At 59.6% G+C, this 15,178-nt stretch overlaps 1 protein-coding gene and 1 long non-coding RNA gene across 9 annotated transcripts in view; one reads left to right on the top strand and one right to left on the bottom strand.

Annotated features, from left to right (window-relative positions):
- CASZ1 (castor zinc finger 1) overlaps positions 1-15,178 on the bottom strand; it is a 204,309-nt gene that overhangs the window by 65,826 nt on the left and 123,305 nt on the right. The window lies entirely within an intron of this gene.
- Positions 1,997-8,404, top strand: LOC137843537 (uncharacterized). The gene is made up of 2 exons (XR_011089574.1): positions 1,997-4,120; positions 5,241-8,404. It is a non-coding gene; the product is annotated as an uncharacterized lncRNA (long non-coding RNA).

Raw genomic sequence — 15,178 nt, 5'->3', positions numbered from 1 at the left:
CACGCCGGTGTCACGCTGCAGCACGCGTCCCTCCCATCCTCCCCACTCTCCTACAGCCTCCTCCTTCCCCATCTCCCTACGGTTTTTACCAAAGCAATGGCTTTTGCTGCATTTGACGGGGGCACAAAGCCCTGGGAACCGTGCTGGTCGCTCACCGTGGCTGCTGGAGCTTGGCCCTGGCTCCTGGAGCCAAGGGGAGGTGGTGGCAACTTGGGGGGCTCCCAAATGTAAGGAGCCCAGGTTCAGCCCGCCGCAGGGAGGACAGGTCAACCCCGCGCCGCTTTGCAGCAAAACCGAGGCAAACACAGACCTATTTTGTTTATAAGCTTAAAACTGAATCCAATGGCGCATCTACCTGGGGATTTTAGATTAAATGGTTTAAGAAACTCAAATAGGCTTTTTAATCCGGTCAAATAAAAAGAGCCCCAAAGAAGCAAAGAATTCACCCTGCCGAGCGAGGCTGACACCGGGCAAGCACGGCTTTCTTACGCTCCGCAACTCCTCCCCACCCTGGCATGGGACACGGTGTATTTGCCAAAATCTGGAAGCTCAGGATCCGCCCTGCTCAGGGCTCGGGCAGGCTTCACTTTCCCAGGGCCGACCCGCTCGTATCACACTTTCCTCATCCTCTCGGTGTTCCCTCACGCCGCTGTCTGGGCCCTTCCCCCTAATACCTGGCAGCCCGTGTGAGCACGGTGCCAGCCCCGGCTGCAGCAGCAGCACCAAAAGCAGCCCTAGAGAAAGCCCCCAAACCCCCAAGCCCCGTGCCACGCATCCATTTGGGCACTGCCTTTCCCATGACGACCTCCCCGAGTGCTGCACATGAGGCCGAAGAGCAGCTGGGAGCTGATGGGGGAATCACCGAGGCACAAGGAGGGGACACCAAGCTCTGCGTGCTCCTGGCAAGCTCCTAAAACTCCAGGACCACCACATCTACCTCCTCCTGGTGCCCCATCCCACTGCCTGGTCATCCAGCACCGTCCCCTGTCCCTCACCACCACTGTTCGGCCCCGGAAAGGCTCAGGAGCGTCCTTCCCCTGCACGTGCCCCGCGATGAAATTCCCGACTTGTGTCTCGCCTGCTCCAATGCTCAGAGCAGCCGGGACAATAGAACAGAGAGGCCCTAAATCCACCAGACTCACCCTAAATAGCGATGGCCCATAATTTCGCCTGACATCCAGGAGCTTGTTATTCTTTCCCCTCGTCGCCTGGCTGGAGCTGTTCAGACCCATCAGTGTTATTCTATGCATTAAACGGGAAAAAAAAAAAAAAAGAAAAAAAAAGAAAACCACGACCCAACAACAACCCGGAGACTTTTCCAGCTTGGTCGAGGGGGTGGCATCCCCAGTTGGGATGGAGGGGTGAAAAAAAGGGGGAATTGATGCCTGAAACCCAGAGCAGGGGAACAGCACTGGGGTCTCGCTGAGCCCCCCAGCACCTCCTTCCCTCTGCCCCCAGCCCTACACGGCTGCTGCAGCCCGTCCCCGCTACCCACAGCACGTTGGGGTTGGGGTTTTTGGTTGCTTTTTTTTTTTTTTTTTTTTTTCCAGGCCGGTTCCAGCTGATTAAGGACCTGCAACAGGATGTAGGGATTACAGCGAACCTGGCTCCGGATCAGCCGGGGCGCGGAGCCAACGGAGCGAGCGAGGATTGCCCCCAGCCTGGCTGCCAAGCCGGCACTCGTCCTGCTGCGAGCCCGCGAGGGCCGGAGCTCGGCGCTGGAACCAGGCCCCTGCCCTCGCTGGCTCTGCCGGGGAATGGCCCCAAGCCCACGCTGAGAAACGTGCCCGCAGGAAGGGATGAGGGGATGGATGAGCTGCGGCTCACGGGGCTTGATAGAGGGAGAAATCCCCTAGGGACTGGCTCGGCGTGCCTCCAGCCCCGGTGATGTGGTGCGGGGAGCGGGAGCGCGGCGACCACGGGTCCCGAGCTGGCCGTGCCGGGGGATTCCCCACCCGCTCGGCACCGCACCGAGCTGCCAGCGAGCCTCCCTCCCGCAGCAACACAAGGCGAAAACGCTCCGGGCTGAGTTTTTAATCCAGGAAGAAGTGCTCAGGGAAGGCAATCATCTCAGCTGGCACACGGAGCCGAGCAGGGGCTTGCTTCTGAGGAGCCACGGAGAGCAGAAGCAGCTCCCAGGACACTCGGGGGCTTTTTTTTTTTTTCCTTCTGTGAACACTGATCCCTGCTGGGACCAGCAGCAGCCCCCAGCACCTTTCTCAAGCGCCTGTCACTGCAGCGCCCAGCCGCTGCCATCCCCACGGGGGACATCTCCCCGTGCTTGGCATCCCCAAGCCCCTCCTGGCTGGGTGCAGGAGGGCTCGTGGCCACGGGAGCAGCCCCCGGCTCCCACCTGGAGCTCTCAGCCTCGAGCCCTGCATTCCCTGGGCCCAGCCAAGCCCTGGCAGCGGGGAGGGGGTCGCTCTGTCCGTCCATCTGTCCGTCCATCCAGCAGGCTCCTCGGCACTGCCCACCAGACCCATCGCAGCGGAGAAAACTCCGGAGTCAGCTCCTGGCGGCCTGGGGCTGCGGGGGGAAGGCAGGGCTCGATATTGCAAGCGGAGGCCGCTGGGATACCATTGAAAGCTGCTAAATATGACCAGGTTAGCACTTTAGTCTTTAATGGCAGGTCACCATTAATAAACCCAGGGCCCCAGGGTGCAGTACAGAGCCTCCCTCCCCCCCCTCCCCTCTCCCCGAAATACTCATTTCATTAACTGCACCGCGCGCGGCGCTCGGCACCTGTCAGAGGTTTGGCAGCCAGGAGCTGGCCCTGGGTTAAGGACGGCTGGCGGCACAGCCACACGCTGCCTGCTGCCTTCCTGCCCCTCGGGGAGCCCCACGGGGGGGATGTGAGATGGAGAGAGCTGTGCTCGCACTGCGGGACAGATCCTGCCCGCGGGGATCCCCCCAGGACACGAGGTGAACGCGGGGGCCACCAGGAGGATGGGGAAGGACGAGGTGTTAAGGACAGGGCTGAGCTCCACCTGCTTTCACCGTGACACCGGCGGCTTCCTGGAGGGAAGATGGGACAAATGGATGCCCCAGCTGCCAAAAATCCCACAGCAAGTCTCTATCGATCTGCCCTACTTGGCAACTCGAGCTGCAGCCACCGTCTGTGGTGCCGGATCAATACAACCTGGGCGGACGGGGCGGGAGAGGCACTTTTATGGGAAGGCGAAGCCGTCAGGGGGAAGTATTTTGATTTTTAGAGCGCCAGCAGAGTCAAGGAAGAGAAAACACCCGGGCTCGAGCTGCAGTTTAGCTTGGAGTCGCTTCAAATACCTGCTGAGCCCTTTGCACCGGGGCCCTGTGACCTCCTCATGGGCGCTGCCCCAGCCCCGGCCTCGCTGCCCACCCACCGCAGCCCCTCGCCTGCCCCGGGTGCTCTCAGCACGGACACGAGGGGATGGGCTGGAAGCCAGCGAGACCCCCAGGAGCTCCTTGAGGACCCTCCCCGGGGGCCAGCAGCCAGCTGAGACACCCACACGGAGCAGAGCTCCATGCCCAGATGCCCCCTGCCCGTGGCACTGCGCTCACTTCGTGCCCTGTACCAGCAGGGCAGGCGAGGGGAGGTTTTCCCATCCCAGGGCACGGGCACCTCGATCCCGTGGCTCCAAGGAGAGGCGGCCACGAGGGGCCGGCACGTCGGGCGTCACCTCCAAATGCCCTTCGGACGGCCAGGCCGGGCGAGCGGGAGGGAATCTGCAGTTGTTGCGAGGCTTCTCGCTCAGCACAACAACTGCTGCGGTCCTTTTAGCACAAACCCGGCAACTGTTCCCAAAAGCACGGCCTGCTCAGCTCCCGGACATTAAAAAAAAAAAAAAAAAACAAAAAACAACAAGCAACAAGCGATCTCCAAAACGCTGGCTTCTGAGTCAGGGCAAAAATGTTATTAACAAAAACATCACTCAGGGGTGGGACACCTGCTCCCTGACAAGCAACTGGCCCGGCTGCCCGCGGTTAGCGCCTTACATCAGGCCCCAAAAAGAGCCGGGGAAGGGAGGGAGAGAGTGGAAAAGAACAGACAGAGGGAGGATGACAGCAGCGGGGAGGCACGGAGACAAAGAGGAGCGAGAGAAGGGGAAGCAGGGGAAGAAAAGAGCAAGTGCGAGAGCATGTGAGAGACGCAGCAGCAGCGGGGGAAGCGGCAGCGCTGCGAGCGGCGGGCGCGCAGCCCGGGGAGGGAGCGCGGGCGGGCGAGAGTGGCTGCGAGCGGCTGTGCATATGGCAGGGAGAGGCAGGGAGGAAGAGAGGAGTTAGGGAAGGAGGCTGCGAGGGGCGAGAAAGCTCGGCAAGTGTCGGCAGGAGAAGCAGGGAGGGAGGGAGGAACGAAAGGAGAAGCGCGGGGTGGGAGGGAAGCGTGGCACAGAGAGGGGCAGCGAGGGAAAGGGGCGCTTGGGGTGGGGAGGGAGGGTGGGAGGGTCGGGGGGGAGAGCAGAGGGGACAGGAGAAAGGGACGGAGGAGAAAAAAGGAGTCAGAGAAACAAACAGGGGGGAGGGAGAGAAAGATGTCTATTAAAAACCTCAGTGCATAACACAAAATGTCAGGGTTTATAGCTTCATTCTTGGCATTGCTGGTACTGAGAACCCCACACAGAAATGTCACTGCTTGTCATGTTTAATCACCTGCTATTTGTTAACACCTTCGCTGCGAGGAGTCTGCCCCTCACCCCTTGCAGGCTTTCCTTTTGGAGGAGAAACCGCGAAAACACGGCGCTGCCTCCCAGCTGCCCACGGGCAGCGTCAGCAGAGCCCAGGGCCAGGGGCACGGCGCCCTCCGTCCTGCGGGGATCCCGGCTGGGCTGCTCGGGGACACTCGGTGCCATGGGGCAGGGCACGGGGCAGGGGACTGGTCTGCACCAAGAGACGCTGCTGGGAGACCAGTGAGGCCAGTCTGTGGGCTGCAGGACAGGGAATGCAGACAGGAACAGAGGGGAGGCTTGGCGAGGCTCCTGGCCCTTCTCGCTGCCCCCCTGGCCCCGCACGCCCACCCTGCACAGCCTGTGCCGAAGGGATCCGACACACACATGGATAACAAAATCCCCGAAATCCCTGCAAGCCTGGAATTCTCCGATCTGTTTGCTTGAACAGCAACTGTCACACGAAAGCAAACATCCAAAGCTGTTAAACGTGCGGCTGCAGTTCCTCGCCCTGGCACTCGCGCTGGTGACTTTGCTCCGGCTGCTCTCAGAGCCCCGGCTCCTGCCCTGTTTTTATGCCAGTTTTCCCCCTGTCAGGCTGACTGCACGCTGCCTGCCTGACATCACGGCGTGCTGTGAGGGGAATTACTTCGAGGTCATCCCTAGACAAGGCTTTTCCCTGCTGTCTCATGCACCCCAACTGGACAGGAATCCACAAGAGCAGCAGGGCTCACACAGGAGTGGGAAAAATCTAATTCTGCGCTGAAAATAAATAATTTCTCCACCCAAATTAAAAAAAATTCAAAGATGTGCGTGTAAAGGTGACCAGTGCAGCCCTCCTGTTTTAGCAGTGCTGTCTCAACACAAATGTGGGCTCGGCTTCAGCACGCTCCTCGCCCCACGCTCCCAACTGCTTAGCTCAGTGCGCGCCGCTTCGAAGTGCTGATGCCAGTGAAGTCAGACTTCCCCTCTTGGAAATTAAGAGAGTTTGGGGAGCTGAAGAAACAACACTACGAGGAGCTGGGAGGGGAACCTAAACGGACCCAAACTGTTCTTTGGGCACGCAGACCCCCAAAGGCAGCGGAAGGTGCCAGGAGCCCGGGGACCCACGCAGGGGTTTCTCCTCCTGCGGTGCTCGGAGCCGCATCGTGCCCAGCACAACGGGGCAGCTGCACTGCTGGCTGCAGCTGCAGGGCCAAGGGGCTTCCCACTGCTGTGGTCATCAAGACACTAAGGACACGCTAGAGGAACATCCCGTCCAGAAAAAAAAAACAGTAAAACTGCCGCAAGCCAGCTCGTTTCGCTCCTGCCCCTGCAGTTTGGTTTTTAAAGGCAGCTGAGATGTGCCAGTAGGGAGGTGGGAAGGCTGGAGCCAAATGCAGCGGTTCTGGAAGCCCAGAGCGCAGGCTTTACACCTCGGTCTCCAGCAGGGATGCGGCAGACGCTCACCCAGAGCCCGGTGACAGGGACACGTGCCCCTGCCCCAAGGACCCGCGAGGTCCAGGAGCCACCCCGAGTCCTATTCTGGGAACGGGAACAGCGCACAGGCCTCCCGCTGGCCTCGCGCCAAGGATAAAATTCACCCTCCTGAACGCGGGCCAAGATGAGCTAAAGTGACTACTGACTTTTGTTGCCCAACTTGAGGCACCTTAAATGGGCCTATTTTTCAAAGTGTCACTGCTCGGCACGGCCGAGGACCGGGCCTCTCCGGGACGTGTAACGCTACGTGGCCAACCGCCGGGAACCCAAAGACCCAAATATTCCCAAATGTTCCCCACCTTTGTGACTTCTCCCAGCCCGTCCAGGCCTTCTGGATTTTTTTTTCCCTTCCCCTCCCTTCTCCTGACTCTTTTCTTTTGCAGCTTTTTATGAATTTCTCCTAGCTTTCCTCCCTCTCCCCCCCCCCAAGGTCACGCCGCTCATTTCCACGTTGAATATTTACTCAGCGAGCCAGGTCCTTTCACAGGCGCTCACCACAAATATGCTTTCTGATAAAGTCCGGAGAAAAGAAACTATAAAACCCAAAGCAATGGCAGAAATAAATAATTTAAAAAATATATCCCAACAGGGCAACGTGGGGCTGTAAGAGGGTAAGACAGTGCAACAGAGGAAGCCAGCAGGTAAACCCCACTTGGAGGGGGTTTATGTCGTTTCCCTGCATTTCCATGATTATTTCCTCATTCTCTTTTCTTGTTTGCTTTTCCTTCCCCCCCATCCAGAGGCAGGACCCCTCAGCCCCTGGGTACACGCCCGTTTGTGCCCCCCACAGCCAGCCCCCCCCCAGACGGGCAGTTTTCAGCCACACGAAGTTTGCCCGTCCTCCCCGTGCCGCCCCCTGGGAGCAGCCCGCACCAAGCACACCGCTCGTGCCCCACTTCCAGGAACTGCCGGGCCCTTCGTGGGGACATGGAGGGAGTCCTGGAGAGTTATTTTTGTGCTTAATTACTAAATCAGCTGACAGAGCCATCCCCCAGGCTGTCTGAAACGAAGAGCCCATGCCCGCCAGCCCAGGGCAGCTCTCCAGAGCCTTCCTCACTGCTCCGAGACGCGGCGCGTTTGGTGAGCACCCAGAGCCAGAGAAAGGGGATTTGGCCAGCACAAAGTGATTTGGAAAATCCCAACCTAGGACTTAAGAGCGTCCAAGGAAGTTTTTAAATTACTCTTAGCGACATCATTTCAGCCTCCAGCTGGCCATCTGGGTGGGCAAACTGAGAAATAAGGCTTTCACCCCGCCTGCTCCCACTGTGCCAAGAGCAGGGACCGAGCTCCCCGGGCGCATCCACACATCCCCAGGGAGCCCAGCTTCTCCTGCAGGCTGCGGGATGCCCAGGACGGTGCCCACTGTCATGACACAGCAGGGTGTGCTTTTTGGGGTCCCGAGATGCAAGTGCATGGCCGTGGTGCTTTGAGCAGCCCGTGCTGCTTTGCTGTGCAGAGCCACGTTTGCTGGGACACTGGCACCGCTGGCAGCGGTCGGAGCAGGAGCACGGCGCGGAGCTATTCTAAGAGCAAATGTTTGGGTCCTCCAGCATCGCAGTAACTAAACAGAAACCGCAAGTTACAAGCGTTTCCAGACGGTCGCAACCCTGGACTGACAGGGGCTTGCAGCAATGCTCTGATTTCAAGTGCTTGCTGCTAACTCGGCGCGAGCAGCGCAGGGCCGGCGAGCGCAGCCCGCTGACGGCAGCAACGCCGCCCTAAGTGGCAGCGCACGAGGGCAGCGTGGCGGGACGCTGCTGGGGCGCGTTGGCAGCCGGTCCCCTGCCGAGGTTGGGAAGCCAGCCGGGTGTCACCACGCCGCACAGGCTCCGGCGCCCCTGCCGCCTCCCTGGCACGGCCGGTCTCGTCTCGCTGCGTGCGGCTCGCCCTCCCTCCCTCCCAATGCGCACATGGCTTTAATGTTTTTATTACCTGTTTGACTCGCTGCCTTATTGCTTCTCCTCTTAATGGGGCTGTAACCGTGGAAACGAGGAATAAACGGCCACCAGAAAATGAGATGATTAAACAGGTCACCCTGGCAAAACAAACTCCGTGCTCGCACAGCCCGGGCTGCGTACGGCGCGGCTCCTGCCCGGGGGCCGGGGGGAGAGGGCGGCGGGGCCGTGGCGCTGCGGGAGGGAGCGCGGCACCCACGTGCCTCCCCGGGGAGCAGCGTGCCCGGCCCCAGGGGGACGATGCTCCGCGCCGCCCAGGGCAGGCATGCGAGAAGCAGCAAGGTTTGCTCGGGGAAGGCAGAGGAGAGCGAGGACAAGACGCATCCATGTAACTAGGGAAAAAATAGCAGCTATTATGAATATAAATAGGCTGGACTGGAATCAAAACACAAGTCTGAGACAAGTTGCTGTCCTCTGGTGTCCCCGTCGCTGGCGCTGCCCATGCCTGCTCGTGGCAGTCCCGGTGGGGCACAGACCCCCCCTGCCTGGTCCTCCCACAGCCCCACGGCCCCGCTCCTTGCTGCCAGTGGGCTTGTTGGCCAAGCTGCTGGGACAGCAGGGCCCAGCCAGGCCCACAGGCGATGTGGGACATCGTGGAGCAAGTGCCCAGCGTGTCCCAGAGGTTTCGGGAGGCAGGGTTTGGCCACAGCCCTCCCGAGGGCCGGGGAGGATGCAGGTCCCCAGCAGCGAGGCCGGCAGAAGGCAGGGCGGCCGCGCGCGTCTGCGTGCCCCCGGGGGCTGACACCTGAACACCACCTCCCTCCCTCAGCCAAGCCGGGAGGCAGCACGGGGCAGACCGAAATGTTGTCGAAAACAAAAATAAAAACCCCAAAATAAACACACCGCAATCAAAAAAGCACCATCCCAAACCATCATTCAAAGCAGCCAGGATCCTGCCAGCAGCCCCGTCCTGTCCCGACCTGCCCGAAGCCAGACTCGCTGGGTGCTGGCGGCCTGGGAAGAGCAGGCTCCCGGCACCACGAGCAACGAATTCAGCAGAAGAAAACTGGAACGGCAAAAGCCTGGCGAGGTGGAGATGAGAGACAACTGCTTGAAGCGCACAGGCGAGCGGTTGTGTGCTTTCTTTCAAAAAAAACAGCAGGTGGTTTATGAAAAGGGCCCTATTCTTTAGCGTAATTTGAGCCATATTTCATTGTTTGATAGAAAAATCATAATATTCATGACCTCCTTTAACTGGAAGAAGTTCGCTCATCTGAATATCAGCCCACAGACAAATCGGGAAATGAAAAATACGGAGAGCAAGATAATGGAGGGGAGGTGGAGAGGGGAAAAAAAAAAAGGGGAAAGTAAAACCACAGCAGGCTCAAAGGTAGAATGGGAAGTCCAGGAGGGTGACAAAGAGCGAAGGGACTGTGGGAAGGAGGAAACGAAGGAGGACATGAAGGAAGGGTGTTTAGCGAGAAGAGTTAAATAGAAAAAGTCTGAGAAAAGTGAAAGCCTGAAAACGCAGCGAGAGGGAGCTTTCTCTGAAAGTTTCCAAGCACATGGCTCAACTCTGCAGAACCTCCTGAGCTCCTGCTACGAATATTCAGGCGCTGTTCAGAATATTCAATCACCAACCAAAATCAGGCCCTCTCCCCAGCCTCTGCTCCCCCACCCTCTTCCGACCGGGTCCTCCTCTGCTAACATCTGCTGCCTGCCTTCGGGACATGCAGATGGTAATTACTGCAGGAGCAGCTTCCTCTCCTCTCCCTGCTCCAGCGGGGCCACTCGGAAGAAGGCTTTGAGTTGTGGAAAACCTTCGAGTTGTGGAAAACCTTCGAGTTGTGGGAAGCCACCGCACGCCCCCGCCCGTGATGCTGGGGACGCGGGAGCCGGGCCCTGATGGCACAAGGGGTGGGAGGTGAAGAGATGAAGATGTTTGTCTACAAAACACGGAGGGAGGCCCGGGGAGAAGCTGGCCGGAGATGTGGAGCCACCTGCGCTGCTCCTGGTCGGCGAGGAGGAGGGGGCAGCCCTGGGCGGGGAGCGGATTCATCCCGGCACGGTGCTGGCAAACGCCGTGCGGAGAGGTGGAGCCGCTTTAATGAGGAGATGCTTCTATGACTCAGGCCTCAAAGGGATCGGGACTTTATTATTTTATTTTTCCATAATAAATTATGCCCTGGGATGCCAGGTCCCGCCGGGTTTTTCTGGAAAGACCAGACAAAAGCTGGTGTTGCTAGCTGCCTTCTGACGGGTTCCCAGCGATGGAAGCTGACAGTTCCTGCTCCTGCCCCTGCCCTGGCCCAGCCAGTCCTGGCGGAGGGGCCTCGCTTCCAAGGTGTGGAGCCTCCTCCTGGGCCCACCACAGCCTCAGGGCCACCGAGGTGCCCGTGCCGGGTGCTGCCAGGAGCAGGCCGGGCTCTCGCAGGGCCCCGGCACCGCGCCCCGGCTGCGGGGAGGAGCGCAGCGCCCGACCCGCACCCAGCGTGGCCGGCAGCCAGGCCTCCGCGCTTATCTCCATCACTGGAGCGCCCAGCCCTGGCTCTGGGCTGCTCAGGGGAGGGTGATTATGCCCACTTTATAGATTAGGGAGTTATTCATCCCACACCGAAGAAGCCTCAGACTCTGCCGCGTCTCGCAGGCCTTTCTGGAGCTCCCTGGGTTGGGGTTGGGCTGAGCTTGGCCCCCGTTCAGCCCAAAGCCTGGCTCTGCAAAAATCCCCTGCACGCCCACCTGCCTGCACAGTGCCAAGGCCACCAGTGCCCGGGGACAGGCACCGTGCAGGGCAGTGCCCGTGCCCGTCTCCTCCTGCTGCTGACGCCGACCCGGCTCCTCGCCACGGTGCCGCAGAGGACCAGGAGCGAGGAGGAAGGCGATGCCTTGGGACAGCACCTGGAGGAGGCAAAGTTCAGCCCCAGAGCAGCCCCGGTGCACGTGAGTGTCCGGGAGCGTGGACGTGGGCGAGCGGGGCCGGGGTGACGGGGACGTAGGTGTTGGGTGTGGGGAGCACCTCCAGAAACGCTCCAGCGCAGCCCGGTGTTTTGAGTGATTTCACAAGAGGCCCTGCTAAAATGTCACCTCTCCGAGAGCAAAACATGTGCAGGGAGGTGAATCACCCTTTCACACCCCAAAACCAAGAATGGGTGGCAAAATTCTCTAGTGAGGCACCAAATCCTCAGGGGATTGCCACGAAGTGCACCCGGTGACTTCAGGCTTCCCATCCTTTTTCCTCGTCTCTGCTCCTCCCCACCCCTCGCTCTCCCTTGCCAACCGACCCGGGCTGCTCAGCTTTTATTCCCAGCATGAAACTGCCCTAGGACTGGAAGCTTTAAGCAGTTTCCCAGCCTCCAGAAATGTGCTGGTTGTGTTTCTCCGTGGCAAAGCAAACAGTCGCTCTGGTAGCTGGCCACCACACCTAGCTCCCAAGTGCCACGGAAGAAAATCCCGAGAAAGGCAGGAGAGGAGGGCAGCAAATCCACCAGTGAGCAATTCTTTGGGAAATCCCAACAAGAACACGTTACGTGAGCGAAGAACACGGTTTTGGTTCACTCTAACTACTTTTCCTCCGAAAGGCTCGACAGGATCTTTTACTTTCTGGGCTCACCACGGGAACAAAGGAGGGAAGAAGAGGAGAGCAGGGGCCAGGACCCCTTGGCTAAAGCCATGCAGAGGAGGAGGAGAAGCCCCCGGGGAGCACCCCCAGCCCAAGGACTGTCCCCATCCATGGAAGCTCTGGGTAGCCCCTTGGGGACCCTCTTGTGCCCCCCTGGCCTTGCCCCCCAGGTCCTGTTCCAGCCCCCAGCCGTGTCCTCCTGGCCCCCCTGCACCCCTCGGCCGGGCTGCAGCAGGAGGCCGATGGCTTTGCAGCCCGCAGGATCACCAGGATCAGAGGCAGCAAGTTTTTCTGCTGCTATTGCTGTCTGCCTCCATCTCCCCTGTGAGAGGGAACGGAGCAACAAGGTCCTGGTGCGAGGGGCTCTCAATCCTCAAAATGGATTTTACCTGTCTCCGCCAGCCGCCGCCATCTCTCACCCCCCATTGCTTCCTCCCCAGGGAAATCAGTCTAAAAGGGGCTAATGGAACAATGTCCCTCTCTCTCCCCCCTCTCATTTTCTCTCTCCTTTTTTTTTTTTTTTTTATTAGCATTTGTGGAATTTATTCCCAAACTCTCCTAATCTTTCGTACACAACCATTTGATTTGCATAACCCAGCCCCCTCTCATAAAAACTGGCTGCTAGTTTAATTAAAAAATGTAAATTTGCTGTCATCTCGGGGCCTGGTGAATTAGGACGACATCGGCATTTTTTATTGCTGAAGACGTCCAAATTGATCCCGTCCGCATTGAACCGGAGGGGAGGAGACGGAGCCGCGTGGGACTTTTGGCTGCAGGTCCTGCCCCTCCCCTGCTCCCAGCCAAGCCTCCTCTGCCCCCTCTTTGCTCGCCGAGGTGCAGCTGAGGACGAGGCGGCCGCTGCTTCTCCCAAACCCCAGCTGGATGGGCCAGAGCGGCCTCGGCAGCGTCAGCACCCCCGGGAGCTGAGCCCTGGGTGGCACCGGCGCTCGCCAAGCCCTGGGAACGGCGGCGGCGGCCCTGGGAGGGAGGGAAGGCGCCCAGCCGGAGGTGGGAGATGCAGCACCTCCCGTGGGACTTTTCATTACTTTCTGGAGACTTGCAGCCGAGTTTTTCAGAGGGAAACCTAAATTGCAGGCTAGGCGGCAGCCGAGGGGGATGAGCCACAGAGGCCACCGGGGCTCGCGGCTTGAGGATGGCTGAGCGCTCTGGCATCGCTGGGAGTGGGATGGGAGAAAACCCCACAAATTCCCACCTCGGAGAGCCCTCGGCGACAGCAGCAAGTGGGAAACTGTTCCCATAAAAACAGAGAGAAACTGGTGGAAGTGGCACCTGGAATACTTGCTCCTCTCCAGCAGTGCCTGTACCACCCGCAGCTGGTTTCGGTGCACTTTGTCCCCCCCCGACACCGTTTTGCAGCAGGACACAGCACACCCCTCTCTGTTACAAATAACAGGACCCAGCGGGCCATCAGCAGGGTAACTCAGGGACCCATTTTCTGGCCCTACAAGCTGCTGCTCTCCAGCACCGAAGCAGCTGAACACACCTACGAGCTCCAGCTGGCCTTGCAGCACGCCCTGCAAGAAGTGGCTGGGCCCTGCTTAACACCACGATGGGCAGATTAATCCCCACCTGGGTAAATAAATCTCCTACAGAAAGGCCTTCACTGGGTAAATGGAGACACCCAAATGCTTTGTACCCACCAAACATCTCACAGGACTAGGAGAGAGTGATCCCAACGCCCAAACAAACCGTGTGAGCCCCGCAGACCATGAACTCAGCAGTGACACCAACCTTGACCGAGCCAGCCTCTCGCCAAAAAATCTGCACTGCCAAAAAAAAAAAAAAAAAAAAGAAAGAAAAAAAAGCTGGCAGCAGCCCAGAGGAGGTGTTCCTATCTGCTGGGTGTTTCAAACAGCAGCAATGCTTTAACAAAACAGTCACAAAATAACCCCTTGCGTGGAAAATTAGATGTTTCTCAACCTGTCCAGCATAGGTTTCTCGGTGTCCATTCTGAGATCAGTTCCTGTAATCTCATACCAAGGATAATTAGGCTGGGGAACAGTTTCCCAAAGGAAGTGACAGGTGCCCAGTCACTCAAGATATTTACAACCCGGCTTGCAGAACGTCACATGGAGGGAACATCTCGCCACGATGCTGGCTGGATGGACTCGGTCCATGAATTCCTTCCAGCCCCTCGGTGCCGTGCAAGCTGCCGGCCCTCGAAGGTCCACGCAGGCGCTGCCTGAGCTGAGAAAGCCCTGGGCAGAGCAGGCTGTCAGACCCCACGTACCCGGTCCCTCCGGGAGAGGAACCCCTCCGGACTCGGCTCTGCCAGCTGGCAGCAGGCGCGGGCAGCCCTCGGGCACTGCCTCCGGGGAGCCGCAGCCTCGGGGCTTGGAGAGGATTCAAGAGGCAGCGAGGAAGGAGATAAGCTGGCCCCAGCAGATAAGGGTTCGAGGTGGTGATTATGGGGCAGGTCTTTGCCCTGAGATCATGACAAGACGGGTTCACCCACACACAGACCGTAATGCTGACTTAAACAGATCTCCCAGATCCTCATTTCCATGGCTCTCGCTGGGTTCCCATACCCGAGCACCGAAACCCACGCTACCCGCACGGCAGCGGGAAGGACGAGCCTGCGGCTCTCCCGAGGCCACGTAAGGGTCCCTTTTGGGGACACTCGTTGCCTGGGCTGACCCTTTTGGGGACGTGCATCCAGCAGAAGCCACCCCAGCTCCCCTGCCCAGCCCGCGGCACCAGGCGGCTGCCGCCCATCCCATCTCCAAGCCGGGACCTCCAGCCGCTGGAGATCGGGGGCCGATGGCTGTTTGTGCCTCTTGAAAGCGTTCGCCCTCCCGCAGTTTCACCACATCCTCAGCTCCTGGGCTGCCCACGCAGCCTCCCAGCTCCTTGATCCGGGAGGGAGCAGCCGCACGCCCACGGCCGGGCCCGGGCAGAGCCGGCACGGCGCACCCGCGGGTGGCAGCGCTCCCCGAGCCGCTCGCGCCCTGGCAGCGGGGAGATAGATAAATAAATCAACGAGACGGACGACGACAAAATTATCCCCTCCATCAAAATATCTGGGTACATAGTTCAGGCCCAGTCAATCATCAACCAGTTTATTACCGCCGTAGTCCTTATTATATAAAAAAAAAAAGGCACCACAGACACACGTAGGCACGCACCCCGCTGCTAATTACCCCCACCGTGGCGCTCGCCAGCGCTAGGCCTGGTCGGCCCGTCACTGCCATTTGGGTTTTTTGGTGGGGGAGAAGGGTTTAGGCCTGCTGGGGCAGCAGGGACGGCCCCACAAGAGGGTTGTGGCCCGAGGGGTTCCTACAGCCCCCAAACTGGGGACATTTCTGCGTGGTGAGGGGTAGGGGAAAGCTCGCCCCAGGGCACCCACGGCCACAGGGGCTGGTGTCAGAGCCCGGCCTGCCACCCGACCGAAAGGACCGACAGCAGAGGGGTGGCTGTGGGAAGCTGGGGCCCGACACACGCCTGGTCCCGAGGCCTTGGAGCCCAGCAGCAGCCACAAACCCAACCCGGGCGGGTGGAAGGGGTGGGGAGGTCCCGCACAC

Source organism: Anas acuta, chromosome 22, assembly GCF_963932015.1.
Source record: "Anas acuta chromosome 22, bAnaAcu1.1, whole genome shotgun sequence".
NCBI lineage: Eukaryota > Metazoa > Chordata > Aves > Anseriformes > Anatidae > Anas > Anas acuta.
The sequence above is the reverse complement of the archived record's forward strand: the minus strand, read 5'-3'. Positions and strand labels throughout refer to the sequence as shown.